The sequence below is a fragment of the Mus caroli genome, unplaced genomic scaffold (assembly GCF_978045245.1).
Source record: "Mus caroli unplaced genomic scaffold, Mus_caroli_1 scaffold_10, whole genome shotgun sequence".
Lineage (NCBI taxonomy): Eukaryota > Metazoa > Chordata > Mammalia > Rodentia > Muridae > Mus > Mus caroli.
This window is the reverse complement of record NW_028227265.1, coordinates 60,995,069-61,013,319: the sequence shown is the minus strand read 5'-3', so window position 1 is coordinate 61,013,319 and position 18,251 is coordinate 60,995,069.

Here is an 18,251-nt window from a genome sequence, read left to right as displayed (position 1 = left end):
GGTTTTAGAAAGTCTTTAATTTCTTTCTGACCCATTTTTCATTCAAAAGTGAGTTGTTCCGTTTCCATGAGTCTGTAAGCTTTACATTGTTTCTGATGTTGTTGATACCCAAGTGTAATTTATGGTGATCTGATAGGATGCATGGAGTTATTTCAATGTTCTTGTATCTGTTGAGACCTGCTCTGTATCTGAGTATGAGTATATGAGTATTTGGAGAAAGTTCCACAAGGTGCAGAGTAGAAGGTATATTTTTGTGTTTGGGTGAAATGTTCTGTAAGTGTCTGTTAGGTCCATTTGGTTTATAACATCTGTTAGCTCCAGCATTTCTCTGTTTAGTTTTTGTCTGAATGACATGTCTGTTGGTGAAAGGTGGGTATTTAAGTCTCCCACTCTCAGTGTGTGAGGGTCATTATGTGATTTAAGCTGTAATAGTGTTTCTAGTACAAATCTGAGTGCATACTATCTTTTTAAAGTAAATAGAATATATTTAAGTGTAAATTTCAGTCTCAAATTTGAGAGTAGACCAAGGTGGTATGTACTTGTTCTCCCAGTGCAGGTGCAACAAGAGTTCAAGGTCATCCTCTGCTCTGTCATGATTTCAAAGCCAGCTTGAAGTTTGAGAACTCTCTCTCTCTCTCTCTCTCTCTCTCTCTCTCTCTCTCTCTCTCTTTCTCTCTCTCTCAGAAATCAAGGGAGTGGTCCTTAAAAAATGGTTCTATGGGTGAAATGGTTGTTTTTTAAGTATGAAGGTCAAATCTGTACATCAAGCACATGGGTAAAATGCCTGGCAAGATGGCACGAGTCTGTCACTGTAGGCCAAGGAGGTAGAAACAAGCAGATCACTGGGGTTTGTTAGCCAGCCAGCCAAATTTAGTGAGAGACTCTTTCTCAAAACATAAGAGAACAAGTTAAAAAAAAAAAAAAAAAAAAAAAAAAAAAAAAAAAAACAGACATCAACCTCTGACCTTCACACATGCCCAAATTCAAGAGAGAGAGACAGAGACAGAGACAGAGACAGACTTGTAGTCTACAATGGTAAAAATGTTTATTTCTAAATGACTGTGTTATAATTTATCTTTTCTTCCATGTGCTTTTCTGCACTTTTCTAATTTACCACAATAATTATTAGTTATTTTGAAAAGTTAAGCATTGCTTGACTCTGATGAATACAAGCAATGGCTTTTGAAAAGGCCTGGGGAATACAATTTGAATGGTGAACTGTTAGATTTATGGGATATATGAATGATTTATAGTACCGACTCACAAACTATTACAAGGTGCTCTACAGTTAAAATTGAGTAATAGTGGCCTTTTCCTATTTGAAAGTTTCATTTATTTTGTTTAATGACTTATAACCAAATGTAAAACATCCAAGTTATCAGCCAATATACATGCCAATGAATTATTAACATGACAAACAGGGTCTGGCAGCAATAAAAGTTATGGGGGAAATTTAAGCCATAATTTGGACAAGAACATCAAGAAAAATCTCTGCTTTCAGTCCCATCAGAATTCTTACTAATGTAGCATTTTCTAAAATAAAACTTTTCTCCCTATTTCCATATGTTACAAATTAAAAGGCATAGGTTTCTCATATCTTGAATAATTAGCAAATATTAGTCAAGTAACAACTGTACTCAATAGTGCAAACCATTAAGAAAACTTTTAGTCACAATGTTTGACTTCAAAGAATTTGGAGACATAAGGACTGTTACAGTTTGGGTAGGGGTTGTCCCCAAACTTGTTCTCTAATGGAACAGTGTTGGAAAAGTGATGGGACCTTAAAGGCAGAGAGCCTGGGGCATTAATCCTACCTCCCACGAGTGAGGTACATATCAGGAGACTGTGATAGCTTCCTTAAGAATGGATTGTGTTGAAGTGAGCTTGTGTGAGCACTCATAGCTGCACACAGTCAATCTTACTCAAGTGGGAAGGTGTGCTTTGAGTTTATTAGCTTCTAGGAATTTTTAAATGTCCTCCCTGGTTTCTCCATGGATGTTCTGACTGCCCCATGGTGGATCGTTCCATGTCCACAAGCTTGTACAGCTTCTGAGTTCTGTTGTTGGTCTCAAGTTTCATTCCATTTTTACTTGGTAGGGCACAAGAAATTATTTTGATTTTCGTATTTTTATTGAGACTGTTGAACATTATAAAATGAGAACTATTTAGAGAAAGTTCACAAGTTGCTGAGAGAAATGTGTATTCGCCAAATGTCAGGTGGACTATTCCATAGATATCTGTTAAGTCGTTTGCTCTGTGTGTCAATTAACTGTAAGGTCCTTTGTTGAATTCTTAAGTTGTCTTCAAAGATTGTTCCTCCTATTTCTAAGATGTGTCTTTATTATCTCCTACAGCTAACATTGCCTTGAGGCCCACTCTATTTGATATGTGTTCAGCTACCCCCTCTTTTTCAGTTCTGTACACTTACAGTATTGAGTTCCATCCTCATTTTAGCCTGTGTGTGCATTTACATTCACCCATAAAGAAGAACAAAATTATGTGATTCACAGGAAAGTGGATAGGACTGAAGGTCATTAACTGAAAAAAAAAAAAAAAAAGCCAGACAATGAAAGACAAATATATTATGATTGGTCATGTATCTAGATTTAAAAGTGGGTGTGGGGGGGGAGCTAGTGTAAAAGCTTGTGGGAGTGCCTTGTGAGTATATGTATGTGTATGTTTGTGTGAGTGATTTTACCTACTTATGATAACGTAGAGAATTTAAGGGGAAAAGGGGACCTGCAGTAGGTAGAGGGACTACCAAGGATTGTGGGGAGGTAACCTGCACAAACTACACTGTCACACATTTGAAATGCCCTGAACAAGCCTGGCCTGGTAGTTTGCAAGCTGTTTAAACAAATTAATTTTTAAATGACTCCAACTTTCCCAGCTTGCTCTCATCTGACTCTTTATAATGCAATTTCTTCTGCACACTCTCACACAGTTTTCACTATGTAGTGTCATAGTGGTACCACTATGTATTTATACTATATACACTGTGGTACAGAACCAGGCCTGGACCAGATACCAGCATCATGTTTGTGTTTCACTGGGTATTGTGTTACATCAGTACCAAATGGTCCAAGACAAAAGACTTTATGAAAACCACAAAATGTATCAATGATTCAAAGAATATAATAGACTTAATTATAAGTAGAATAAAACAGATTTAACTAAAAGTAGAACTAAAGGTCCCTTTCAGCTGGTACCTCAGAAGTTGTCCCAGATAACAAAAAGGTTATGCCTATGCTAGAAATTCTTATGAAAAAAGTGATGAGCCGGGCAGTGATGGTGCATGCCTTTAATCCTAGCACTTGGGAGGCAGAGGCAAGCAGATTTCTGAGTTCAAGGCCAGACTGGTCTAAAGAGTGAGTTCCAGGACAGCCAGGGCTACACAGAGAAACCCTGTCTCAAAAAAACAAAAGAAAAAAAAAAAAGAAAAAGTGAAAGATTTTTTCAGAGTTTAAGATAAAACACCTCAAAAGAAATCTGTAGATGTATTTTTTAAAATCTATTTTATTGGGTTCTTATACCTCTACCTCCCTTCCATCTCTTACTCCATCCTAATCCCTTCTAACCATCAACACAAGGTAGGAGAGAAAGAAGGTTTGAAGGGGAAGGTAGCAAAAATCTCTATAGGCTACTTCCTGCTGACTAGGGACATTGAGTTCCTGGGGCAAGTTCAATCTTCATTGTCAGGCTACCTCCAACTTCTTTTCATCTGTTTGCTCATGACCACTTGACAAACCTCAACAACAGGGGGGGCAGCAGCCTTCTTAGTGCACCCTCCACCCTCTCCAGGCCCTGGCAATTATCCCCTATCCAGAGTCCCCAGAATTCAACTATCTGCAGCTGGCAAAAAGCATGCCCCTCCCAGAACTGAAGACAATCATAGTCAATAGCTGTGGACAAACTGAAGCAGCCCCATATCCCATACCTGGGATGAAAACAAAAACATATTCACATAACATAACTGGATTTTTGTCCAGACCTCACTACAGAGGTCTGGACAAAGATGCTTCCAAGAGTAAGCAGGAGAAGCCTATCTATGAGTAAGCTGAGCACTCCTACCGGCAATAGAGTGAAACTACAGAACTAAGATTTTTATGGCTAAGATGGCATGACAAGCTGGCTGTTTCTATGTACTGCAGAGCCCAGCTCAACAAGGCTTCCAGTACTACCCTAGAATGAAATCATACAAGAAGAAATTGCCTAAGCAGGTAATTAATTTATTTGTTGTTTAATCTCATGGTAAATACAGCCTCATTGGCATGGAAGAACTGAGTTTTTGATATCTGGACTGCTGGTAAAGTTTAGAACTGGGGGTCCTCTGGCCCTTCAATAACCTTCTTCATGAGGGAGAATGAAGAGACAGAACCCATTTTATGGAAGGCTGGCATGCTCTTGATAGTAATGAAGATCAGATCAACAAAGCTGACTAAAAGATGAACTAAGGCATTGGCTACAGTATGACTGTAGTCTGACCCATTGACTAATGATGGCTGTTGGCAATAAACAAACAGATAAAAGTTAACATAAACAGATAAAGAATTTTAAAAGAGAGAGAGAGAAGCCTGATACAAGAACATAAACTTTGGCTCTTTTCCCCTCATTATTAAGACTCTTCTTGAGCACTTGGTACTGCAACAGAAGCATGGAAAAGCTATGGTATGGTCTCATGTAGTACAGGGTAGCCCAAACGTGCTGTGTAGTTGGATATGGTCCTGAATTCCTTATTCTCTTGCTTCAGTCTCTGGAATGCTGAGATTACAGGTGTGCCCTATTTGAACCTGGTTTTATATGGTTCTGGGACTGAACCCAGGGCTTTGTGTTCTCTAAGTAATAATCTATCCACTGAGCTGCATCCCTAGACCAAGATTTTTTTTAATCTAAATATACTATACCTTTTTCACTTTTAGCATGGTAGCAAATTACTAGTTGTAAGGAAATCTCAAAGTTGTAATTCTCCAGGAATCCCAACTTTTCTCCTGTGTGATTCAAAAGCTAGATTTTATTTATGTACAAAACTGCACCTTCTCATGTCCTTGAATAACCCAGAAAATAACAGAAGTCCTTGAGATATCATTAAAAATTCATTTCCTGCTGACTCTTGATGGTCCTAAATTCCACATGGCATTGCTGTCAGTTTTCATAAATGTTAAATTAATTTTGACACCGAGCATCTAGCACAAACTTTAGCAGAATTGCAGGACTGAATACCTTAGGGTGTCAGGGAAGTGTCAGTTCGGCATGGTACTGACCATCAGGATTCATCTGTGTTAAGTATTGGGAAATTCTGCAGTTGCTTCAAAGGCTTGTAGGTTCCAGGAGCATGGCCAGTAAATTGCAGTGAACTTTGACAAATTTCAGTCTAGTGCTGTAGAGAAATTATGAAGAGCCCCAGCCCAAGCCCTATGTCGAACTGTCATAGTGTCCCTAAGGCATATAGTGTCCCTAAGTGCCCACAGGAGTCAGAGTGGGCAAAATAGACTTTGCTCTCCAAATGAACTCTCTGTGCTCTGACCACTGTTGGGTGCTCAACAGAAGAGCAAATGGGGCTGGAAGTCATTGTCAGGTCTCTCACACCATGACTTCTTTGTTAATGCTTTTCTACCATCAGCTGGGGATTTTAAGAAACTCTTGAAAGGCACAATGCCAATGCATGTAGATCAAGGCTCCAACTTTTGTATTATGAGATTCCAAAAGTGGGTAACATGTGTTTCATTGTACAGGATAGAATGAGTGTTCCCATTAGCTTAGCAGGGGGAGTGATCTTCATGACTTCATAGGCAGAAAGGATCCAAAGAAAGCAGAAATGAAGAATGGCGAACAGATGGCCCCTTTCAGCCATTCACCTCATAGAACACAGGAACTTTCCTACATTACTTTTACGGTAATTGGCCCTCTTCCTGGCTGCTAGTTCTCTTCTATTTTTTTTTTAAGAGAGAGTTTACTTTTTTTCATTAAAATATATTTACACCATTTTCCCCTTTCCAGTTTCTTCTTCCAGCCCTCTCACCTTCTGCTGTCTTGAAGTCATGACCTTTCTTTATTATTTTCTTTCACTCTCTGTTGTCATTCTGAGGATATAAACATGACCTGCTGAGTCTATATACTGTTGCCTATATGTATATGATTTCAGGGCCAACCACTTGATATTGGGTAAACAATTAGGGGGTTAATCCATAGGTAGACTATGTTTCTTTTTATCATTCCCTAGTTGCCTGCAGTTCTCTGTTAGGGAGAGGAATGTTAGCATGTCCATAGGTGTTGTAGTTGTTTGGGTCATGTTTAGGCATCCATATCGTTGACATGTCATTGGGGAAGCTTCCCTATTATTTCTAGGAGACAATCTCACAACAGATGTCCTGGTCCCTTGGCTCTTATAATCTTTCTGCCCCCTGTTCCTCCATGCTTCCTGAGCTCTAGGTGCAGGAGTTGTGTTGTAGATATATTAATTGTGGCTGGGCACCCCTCCCTCCATTCTCTGCATTTTGATCAGTTGTGGTAATCTGTAATGACCTCCTTCTATTTTAAAAGGAAGTTTCTATGATGAGGAGGGAGAGCTACACATACCTGTGAGTATGAGAATAAGCATTTAGAATGTAGCTAAGAAGTTATGGTGACTTAGTAAAGTGGCTGCAGTAGGTTCTTCTCCAAGATGCTTGACCTCACTATCCCTGAGTAGTTGGCTCTGTTTCCAGTACCAGGAATGATTTTGTTCCAGTTGAGAAAGCCATAAGACCAATCACACAGCTCTTGGCATCTACTAAGACACGAATGCCACTCTTGTACCCTTAGGATGGTCATGCCATGCTGGTCACTGCTGTGGTTCATAGGTGTCACAGTTGGGTAGGACTTTTGGTTGCTTCCTTCCCTTGAAAGCTTGCATTGCATCTTCTTATACTATGAAACCTAGTCCTCAGGAAGGAAGATTTCACATGGGATCTAACTCAGGGCCTCTGGGCCCTGGGTCTGACTGACATGCATGGTGTTTTCAGCAGTAGAGACTCACCTTGAACCTCCAAGGGGGCAACAAAGAGCAGGTCCAATGAGAGATCATGTCTCAAAAAGTAAGGTGGAAAATAAATGAGAAAGACACTTGAAATTGACCTTTGGCCTCTACACACACATGCACAAGGTATATATAGTGCATGTGTACACACATACACACACACATGCTATATTAAAAATCTTTCTTTGTTGGGAATGGTAGCATGCTCCTATAATCCCAGTATTGAGGAGGTGGAAGCAAGAAGACCAGTTCATATCTTGGTAAATATATTACCCTTGAGCATCTCCTGGAGAAGGGGAAGGAAAATAGATCTATCTGAAGGTAAAATTAGCAGAAGAAAAGCCAGAAATTTCATCAAAAAGACCAAAGAAAGACAAAAGCAGCAAGGTTTGAGGACTATGAGCTGAAGAGAAAAGCCACATGGAGCCAAACACAAGTCTCTAAAGTGAGTCCGAGGAATGTGTGGTAGGACACGTTACCGTTTAAAGGTCGTAGAGAAGACCATGAGTGATGTGCCCAGTTTCACGAGAGCTCATGAATGCAACAAGGAAGCCAAAAAAGCATGGGCTTCCTTCCATAGTGTGGTACCTCTGGTCTGTGCTCTGAGACATTAGCATGACATCCAGGCCATGTAAATCTTATTAAAGATTTACTCAGTGTTAGAAAGCTTACTAGAAAATAATCACAAACTTTTTCAGAGGTCATCTTACCTAACTGAATCTCAAAAGCATCCACATCTTCCTTATTTAGTCCCTACATTTAAAATCTAACTATGATTCCACATAACACTACCCATCTAAGGATTTGGGGTACTGTATGAGGGGTGTTTTTAATTCTTGTTGTTTTGCAGATTGAACCTAACCTGCTAGGCAGGCAGTGTTCTTACCACTGGGCTATATCTCCAGCCCTGTTTTCTCTTTGTTTTGAGATAGGGTCTCAATAAATTGTTCAGGCTTGTTGGTCACATCTGCTTCTCTGTTGGGGTGCTGGAGCACTGCCAGCTTTCAGGGGAGGCAGAATGATAGGGGTCCCAGCCTGAGTTCTTCTAGGCAAGAAGCAGCAAGATCTGGGATGGGTGCTGTGGCTCTCAATCTCCTGTGTACACAGATGCCACTGGGGACCAAAGGGAATTGAGAACAGAAGCTGTGGGTGCCAAGGGTAAAAAGAAGCTGAACGAAGGCCTTCTCTGGGAGATTTAGGTGAGGCTCTTTACAATGAAGGCCTCATCTTCTGTTGATCCTTAATGAAGGAGACAGTTCTCTATTGTCCAAACTATTTTATTTTATGGTGAATGTGAATGCACTCATCTTACGCAGGGTAAACCAGGGATTAAATACCTTTTACAGGATGGAATGCCCAGGAAGGAAAGCCCAGGAAGGAAAGCCCAGGAAGTATACACTTGGGGCTTATCTAGATACCTTATTATCATGGAGCACTCCAGGTTTTTATGTACTTGTCATGGTCCTCTCAGTGGGGTGTCATGGTCACCTGTTCCAGGACAGGTAAAACTTGGCAGGGAGCTGTTTCTATGCCTACTGTTCTCAATTCTGAGATTCAGCAACATTTTGAGCTTGTTTCAACCTTACCAGTTCTTTTGTCTAGTGGCACTTGCCCCACACAGGCTGGCCTCAAACTTTCTAAGTATATGAGGATGACCTTGAACTCCTAATCTTCCTAGTTCAGCCTTCCAAGTGCTGATATTGTGCTTTCTTGTTTCTTGGGGAAGTGGGGGATGTTGTTGTTAAGAGGAAAATCAGAAAGTTTAATTACAGAATCAGATATTTTTGTCATTTGAAAAAGTTACATAACACTTCATATATTAAATAAATAATGAGAAAATGCTTAAGCTATCAATCTGTTTTTATGACACATAATTTTTAAGATAAAAAAATTGTTCTGATCTGTTTAAGTTCAATTTTCTAAAGCTGGGGGGGGAATACACATGTAAATAAGCTTTTTTAAAAAGTCAGTATTCTGCCTATAAATAGGCAAACACATTTAGAGTTCTTTTTAGCATATTCTACAAAGTTCCAAGTACTTCATCACCTGGAAAGCCATCACATAATTTTGGTCGCTCCTGGCATTATTGGAGAAAGTAAGCAACATCCTTAGGACCATCAAGTTTCCAGGAGCATAATACCCCAATAGACACAACACTCCAGGAGCATAATACCCCAATAGACAGAACACATCACAGAGTGAGCACGTGAACCATAGCTAACGTCAGCTCAGCTATGCATCGAGGCTGCTAAAGAAACTAAATCAAATCTCAAAAAACCCCAAGTAAAGTGGAAGGGCTTATGCATAGTCTTAGCCAGTGTTCTATTGCTATGAGGAAGGAGCATGACCACACCAACCCTTATAAAGGTATGAATTTAATTGGGGCTGACTTACAGTTTCTGAGGTATAGTCTATTGACTTCATGGTGAGAAGCATGGAGACATGAAGACAGTCATGGTGCTAGACAAGAGCTGAGAACTCTACATCTGATCCACAGGTATCAGAAAGAGAGGGCTCTTTGGCCTTTTTTGAAACCTCAAAGCCCACTCCCAGTGGTATACTTTCTCCAACAAAGCCATATCTCCTAATCCTTTCAAATAGCACCATTCCCTGGTGATCAAAAATTCAAATCTATGAGCCTATGGGGGCCATTCTCATTAAAACCACCACATTACATTCCTGGCCACATCTGATGATAGCCATATTATAATGCAAAATGCATTAAGTCCAATTTCAAATGTCCTCATAGTCTATCACAGTCTCAAGACTGCTTAAAAGTCCAAAGTTCAAGGTCTCTTCTGAAACTCAAGGCAACCTCTCAACTGTTACCTCTGTAAAATCAAAATCAAAGAGCAAATCATGTACTTCCAGCATTCAGCAGCAAACAATACTCATTGCTATTCCAAAGGGGAGAAAAAGGAGCAAAGTAAGGAAATACTGGACCAAAGCAAGACAGAAAACCATCAGGGCAAACAAATTCTGCATCTCCATGTCTGATGGCAAAGTGGTCTTCAGATCTCCAACCTCCTCCAGCTTCGTTGACAGCCATATACTTCTCTCTCTTGGCCTGTTTAAACACGCTGTTATCAGTCCTCCTTGACAGGTATCCCATTACTCTGGCATCTCCAACATCTTCTTTCCAATGAAATCTAGACTTCAGTTACACAGCTTCTTATGATGGTCTCTCTGGGCCTCCATGCAGGGACACCCCTGACATGTGCCTGGGCTCAGTGGCTTTCCTTTCCACAGGAGGATATTTCACAAACACCTTTCTTTCATACTTGACTCTAAAGACAAAACTTTGTTGTCAAAGCTGACAAGGTCTCGATCTTGCTAGGGATGGAACTTGGCCTCCTTCTTTAGATACATTTTCACCAGTTTTCTGGTTTTGATGTTTACTTAGCTGCTTAAGCTTTTCTTTAATTCCTTTCTACAATTGGAAGCTCAGTTGGGTAGATTCTTGCCTGGAAGTCACCACTCCCTTTATTTCATTTAGCATTAGGCCTTTCTTTAAACTTCTTAATCTCCTTGAGCACTGAACTTAGCTCCATTACACTTTTTGATGCTCCTTTTCTCCTCAAACTGTACATTTTATATCATTTCTTTCGCAGTGATAGAACCTAGTGAGGAAACCCCCCACTCAATTCCTGATTCAGCGTGCACCCAAAGAATCATGAATAGACCACCCTGATATAATTACATGAGGTAGTTTAATGACAGAGCTCCGGACCGACATGCATCCCACACAGGAGATAACGGATGTCGGCCACGAGACTCGAAAGCTAGGGGTTTTTATGGGGTAAGGGGCTTAGGGGTGTGGAATTCAGCATAGCGACACACTATTGGCTTATTCAAACATCAGCAGAAAAATTACATGTACGTGCAGGGTGTCAGAATTCTGTGAGTTATTGACTCAGTTTAGATAGCCCTGTTATGTCCTCACATTCCTCTTTATCTTGTGGTCAAGCTGTTCCCAAGAATGTTTTAACTACAGGGCATACCTGGGTTTGTTTTTCTTTATTCTCAGCCCCAGGCAGCCTCAAGGCTCACAAACAACCAGAAATTTTTGAGTACTTTATATGACTTACAGTCTTGAAATTTCATCTTTCTTTCATTCCCCTCTTCTTCTACTAAGTAATTCTAATCTTAGAATTTCAGAAGTCTATATCTCTATGTGGAGAATAGAAATCATACTCTTTTCTATCTTAACTATAGGTTGGTATTGATGCTGGAGGACCATAAGCTGTAACAACAACAGAATAAGAAGGAATAGTAAACAGAACTAGGCAGGGACCCTTCTAGCGAGGCTTGAGGGTCTGGGCATGATGTAGGTGCACGTAGATCAGATCTCTGGCTGGAACTGGTGAGATGTCTTTGGGGTACCCGGCTCATTTGCTGTAGCCAGTTGTGACCAGACTTCTTTCTGCACCACCTGCAAGCCTTTTAACTTAACCTACAGATCATTATTACAACAACATAGGTTTAAACACATCATTTTAAGACAGTGATGGGCATAGGAGTCCCATAAAGGATCTCAAAAAGAGTAAGACTGAATCAAGAGGGAGTATTTCTACTTCCAAATAGGGCATGGGGAAGGAGCACCAAGTCTACGCCAGTCTCCATGGTTAATTTTGTCAAGGGCTCTTTTGGAGTTCTATTTATTCTTTCTATCTGTCCTGAGCTCTGAGGTCTGTGCACACAATATAATTTTCATTTGACCTCTAAATACTTGGCCACACCCTGACTTACCTGGCCAACAAAGGCAGGGCCATTATCTGACACTATTGCTTTGGACACTCCAAACCTTGGAAATTTTTCTTTAATAATCTTCTTGATGACTATCTGAGCAGTCTCATTTTTACAGGGAAAAGCTTTTATCCATCTTGAGAACATTCACAAAAACCAGAACAAGTGACCTTCACTACATACACATATTTTTCTCAGTAAAGTCTATTTTCCAGTAGATGTCAGGTCTGTCTTCCCACGGGTTTTCTTTCTTCAGTTTCTACTATTCTATACAGGGTTTCTTTTACCAGTCTTAATTTGTCTATAACTTGATAGTCTTCAGACTGTCAGGATCATTGCTCTTTGGGATGCCTGTTTGGTGGTTAGATCTGCCATCTGATTTTTTTAGCCACAGCATCTTAGGTCTTTCTCTGCAGATGTCAACAGCCCTCTTTGTCTGTATATTGCTCTGTACAGTGGCAAAAGCATACCTGCTGTCAGTGTAGACTTCTCTTTTGCCATTTATAGAGTTTGTATCAAAGCCACAAATTCAGCTTTTTGTCTTCCACTGCACTGTTGTCCCCATCTTTCGCTTACCTTCAACCGAGAGGCTACTGCCATCTGTGTACCAGCTCGAACTCTCAGGCCAAGGCTGATCTGATCCTTCAGATCATTTCGAGTATCAGTTTCTTCTGCCAGAATGTCAGCACAGTGATGAGTAGGTGAAGTCTCAGGCAGTAGGATAGTGAAGGTCACTCGTTCAGTCAACAAAAAAGCTCTGATAATGTGTCCATCGGTCAGGGGAACGGTTGGATAATGTTTTCAAGAGCGTTAGTCAGCCATCAGTCAGGGGGGCTGAACCACACTTTCTAGGGCATGTGCCAAGTTTTGTCTCAGAGTCAATTTATCTGTGTCCTTGACCAGAAGCCACTATGTGCAGACAAGCAAGCCATCTTACAGCCACCAGGTCTAATTTTTTACAAGTATGCCACAGGTCTTTTCCAGGGTCCCAATCTCTGAGTAAGAACCTCTTTGGCAATATCTTTGTTCTCAGTCACATCTAGGAGGCCCAAAGCTAAGGACGACATTAGGGCAGTCTTAATATCATCAAAGGCCTGTTGTTCTTTATTTCTCTATATGAAGGGCTGTTTATCTCTTTAATTCAGCAAAACCTGGAATCTACAGTCTGCAAAAGCCCGAAGTGCCCAGGAACTTTTCTAACTTGTTTTGCTCTGGTCGGTGGAGGAATATGAAACACAGTCTCTTTTCTAGCTGCTTCAACAGGTAGGCCACCGGCCTCTTCTAAGGACTCAGCTTCTGTGTTAGCACCCCTTTTTGTTATCTCTTTACTTTTAGCCATGAACAGGTGGAAGGATTTGGTCACGAGGGGGGCTCCTCTTCTTTTTGTTGGGGCAGTCTCTCACCCAGTGCCCATTTTCTTTACAGTAAACACATTGATCTTTAGCCAAAAGCTTTCTTTTGTTGCCAGGTACTATCTAAGTTTTCTAATTTCCCTGACTCTTGTGGCCAGCATTTCATGTCTCTTATCTCTTTGTAATTCCCTGGCTTCCTGTTTCTTACAGATCATTTCTAAGTGCTTGCATTATTAGCATGTGCCACTTTGCTGGGTTCTAGTCTTTGTCATTTACCTCTCTTTGCTCCTGTTTCCTAACTGTATTGGAGATCTCATATAATGTTATATATATATATATCTTTTGTTCCTCCTCCTTGTCTTTGTTTCCTTTGGATGTTATCTAATTATCACATCTATATCCTGTCATCTATCTTCTCTTATAGTTCGCCTCTACCCTGGTTTATCTTTCTGCCTCACTGCACATCTCTGATTCTGACTCTGGTCTCTGTCTTTGTCAGCCTCATGTTTCCTCAATTCTTCTTCTTGCCTGTCTCTTACTTACTGGTTCTTCCTCTAAATATTTCTCATTTAGAGTATCTCTCTCATCTCAGGCCTCAATAATCTCCTTCATCTCTATTTTTATTTCTCTTCACTGTTAACCTCTCTATTTGCCACTGTCATCTATCTCTCCTGACTTTGCTGAAGCTTTGCTCTTAGCTCACTTCTTTGCAGACCTCTATCTTTCCTTTGTTTCTCCTCCTCTGCACTTTCTTATTGACTTACCCTGTCCTTCCCTTAACTTCTGTAACTTCCTGTTACCTCGGTCAGATTGTTGGGGCACTTTCTAGTCCCACAGAGACAGACCCCCATCAGAGCCTGGCAGTTAGACTCGCAGGTGCTTCTTGGACAGAAGCCCCAAGTGGGTGGCTGCCTCCCTCACTGGAGCTTGGAACAGACTCACTGCCAGCAGCTCAGGGCCTGGTCGCCTGAGAAGAGAAAACACTAGACAGGGAAGGCAGTGCAGCTCTCACAGCTGGCTGCACTGGGCCACTGATATCTCAAAGTGAAAGCACTTTTTCTGTTAACAAGAGACTGGATGCAAGGGACAGGGGAATGAGAAGCAGCCAGGGAACCTGCGGTGCTCTTGGCCAGCCACTCCCACAGCCTCCTCTATCTCCCCTTCAGCAGCCACAACATCCAGGGCCACTGACTTCTCAGGGACCACCCCTCTTTTGCTCCGGTTTCCCGAGCTCATTTCTCCCTAGGCTCCAGGTCCATGGGCGGGACCACTGTGACCTGCTGGCTGCTCCCTGGAGTTGAAGTGGGAGGCAGGGCAGCTGAGGGTCTGAAAGGAAGTGGTCAGCATTGGTAACTGACAGGATTCTTAGGCTTATTCCAGAGGGCATAACTCAAAAACAGTCGTCAGTTGTTAGTCCAAGTCCGAACACAAAGAGACACACAAAACACACATAGAAACCGTTTTCAGGCAACCACCATAGAATCACAGTACCACAGAAATGACAAACACAAGCAAGACCAATACAGGGCGTCTTACATGCGATTTCCAGAGAAGCCTGACACTATCTGTTCCAGGCATATACTGAACCCTAGCTGCTGCTGGATTGAGAAGGACTGTTTCAGATCCAGCTTCCCAGCTTGACACCAGAGCATCCTCCAGCGTTGTGGCCTGCAACATTTTGGCACATCTCACTGTCACTGCGACCAACCCAAATGGACCTCTCTCCATGGGAAGGAAGGCCCCCAGAACCTGAGACTGGCCTAAAACCAAACCAAGATAATCAGTCAACCTCTTGGGACCAAAACCAGACTTGAAACCAGACAAACCAAAAGCAAAACAGAATCAGAAGGTGGTCCAATGGAGGACACATAAGTGAACAAGACAGACAGACACACAGATATACAGACAGACAGGCAGGGAGGGATTCCACTTTACCTCCGATGTACGGTGTCTGTGTCCAATGACGAAAACCACAAACAAAAACAAGATAGCAACAGAGAAAAAAGACACCAGTATATCTAAGCACACTCGTCCGCGCCTGGACTTGTACAACCAGCCAAACATTACTTCCTGACGGGAGTTGGATTCCACATCGACTCCCTTTCTGGCAGAAAAAGCACCTTATTTTTCTCACTCTGCCAGATGACAGTCAGACCTTTCTGACTGTCCCTCACCCTGGGCACTTCCTCCAGGGTCACCCTTGGAACGGCTTCCAGGGTTGCAGCCTGTGGGACCTTAAGACGTCTCTCTCCCACAGCCACTAAGTCCTCACGGTCCACAGTGGCAGCGGCCAGAATACAGAATACCATAACTGAAAAACCAAGACACAAGGTGGGACTCAAACCCACAATCTCAGAACTGAAAAACCAAGACACAAATTCAGCGGTGCCACACTTAGACACTTAGACAACAGACAACATACAAGACTCACACAAACAAACACACCTCCAAGGGGTCTTTCGGGGTTCCTGGGTGTCACACAGATCTCGGTGGGACCTCCAAATGATAGAACCCAGTGAGGAAACCCCCACTCAATTCCTGATTCAGCGTGCACCCAAAGAATCATGAATAGTCCGCCCTGATGTAATTACATGAGGTAGTTTAATGACAGAGCTCTGACCAACATGCATCCCACACAGGAGATAACGGATGTCGGCCACGAGGCTCAAAAGCTAGGGGGTTTTATGGGGTAAGGGGCATAGGGGTGTGGAATTCAGCATAGCAACACACTATTGGCTTATTCAAACATCAGCAGAAAAATTACATGTACGTGCAGGGTGTCAGAATTCTGTGAGTTGTTGACTCAGTTTAGATAGCCCTGTTATGTCCTCACATTCCTCTTTATCTTATGGTCAAGCTGTTCCCAGGAATGCTTTAACTACGGGGCATACCCAGGTTTGATTTTTCTTTATTCTCAGCCTCAGGCAGCCTCTAGGCTTCCAAACAACCAGCAATTTCTGAGTACTTCATATGACTTACAGTCTTGAAATTTCATCTTTCTTTCAGCAGCTTTCTCTTTTTCATTATAGATCTGTATAAGAGTGACTTCTAATAACACAACAGAGTCAATACTAAGCTGTCTTGAAATCTCCTCTCCCAACACCATTAATCTAAAACTCTCCAACTTAGCCTCAGATAGATTTATTTTTTTCAGACAAGGGCAGAAAGCAGCTACATTCTTCACCAACAACTATCTTTAGTCTACTTACTAGCATTCTTCTCTGAAGCCCCTTGAGCTCACCTGTCATAACCGGCATCTTTCAGCACTACTGCCTTTGGTGCTCCTTGTAGTATGTCCCATTAAAACCCAGTCAAAGTGTTCAACTTCGAACATTCCTCCAACCTGCAGTATGGTCAAGCCTGTCACAGCAATACCCAACTCCTGGCACCAACTTCTGTCTTAGTGTTCTATTGCTGTGAAGAGACACCAATGCCAAGGCCAACTCTTATAAAGGAAACATTTTAATTAGGGCTGGCTTACAGTTTCAGAGGCTTAGTCCACTGCCATCATGTCAAGGAGTATGGCAGCATATAGACAAGCTGCTTGAGAAGTAGCTGAAAATTCTACATCCTGATCTGCAGGCAGCAGGAAGAGTGAGACTCCAGCCAATGACACACCTCCTCCAAGAGGACCACACCTCCTCCAAGAGGACCACACCTCCTAATTTTTTTCAAATAGTTCCATTCCCTGGTGACCAAGGATTGAAACCAATGAGCCTGTGGGGACCATTCTCATTCAAACCACCTGTGAATTTTCAGAACTCCTCTTCCCCTTTTTGGTTTTTCTCTCTCTCTCTCTAGATTTATTTATTATTCTATGTAAGTACACTGTAGCTGTTTTTAGACATACCAGAAGAGTGCACAGATCTCATTACGGATGGTTGTGAGCCACCATGTGGTTACTGGAATTTGAACTCAGGACCTTCAGAAGAGCAGTCAGTGCTCTTAACCGCTGAGCCATCTTTCCAGCCCCTTTGGTTTCTCTTTTTGTTCTTTGCCTTGTTTATCCTGACACTGCCTACATAAACCAGGGTGGCTGAGCCATCTTTCCAGCCTCTTTGGTTTCTCCTTTTGTTCTTTGCCTTGGTTAGCCTGACACTGCCTAAATAAACCAGGGTGGCCTTGAAGTGACAGAGATCCACCTGCCTCTGTTCCCAAGTACTGGTATAAAAGGTTTGAGCCACTGTGGCCAGCTAAATTTTCAGACTTCCTTTAAAAATTCAGGATAACCAAACTTGAGTTTGACATTTTTTGGTGTTTTACCTAAAACGACACCCCTCTGTCTTACTTTTTGAATCAGCACACTAATTCACCACAAATTTTTACTACTTGTTTATAAATTATTCATTAGCAAGCCTGTATTTTTACATTTCTATAAATAACATCGATATAAAACAATAAAGGAACTAAAGGAACTTAAAGAAAGTTCATTCAAAGCTTAATATGAATGAGATGGTTTTGGCCAGGTCTCACCTTGCCTTGAATGATATGTTCACTGTAGAGAAGCCACCTGAGCTTCTAGGATCACAGAACAAAAGAGAGCAACAGATCAATGCATTTGCCAGCTGCATTGTGTAGACATCAGGTAGCTGGGCTAGAGAAAGGCTGGGAAACCTCTTCCATAAAGACAAGGTATTGTTTCATTCTTAACTTGAAGGTTAGTGGAGCTTCAAGTCTTCCAGGCTTAAAGATCCCTCTTAAAAAGCTTATCTGGAAGAAGACAGGTCAGATATCAGAGATGATGTAGATGTTTATTAAAGGCCCCAAATAGTTTTGGTTCGGAGCCTATGTCCCTTCTCTTCACAATTCTAATCACCCAAGGTTAAGCTGTTAGCATAATCTTTGACATAAACAAAGCTTCATCCAAGAACTGCAATTCACTATTGTAATGTTTATATTCATATTTATTTTTAAAATCTGTATTTTTTACTTAAATAAGTAAATTCCTAATTTCTTTGTTAAAGAAAAAAATTTTAATCAGGACAGGCACATGTCCTTAATTCCAGCACTTTGGAGATGGAAGTCAGGAATCAGGAGTTTAAGATCATCCTCATATACTTGCCAAGTTTAAGGTCAGCTTGGGCCATGACCGAATGTCTCAAAAGGAAAAAAGAAAAGAAAACCAGCTCTGAATTCTT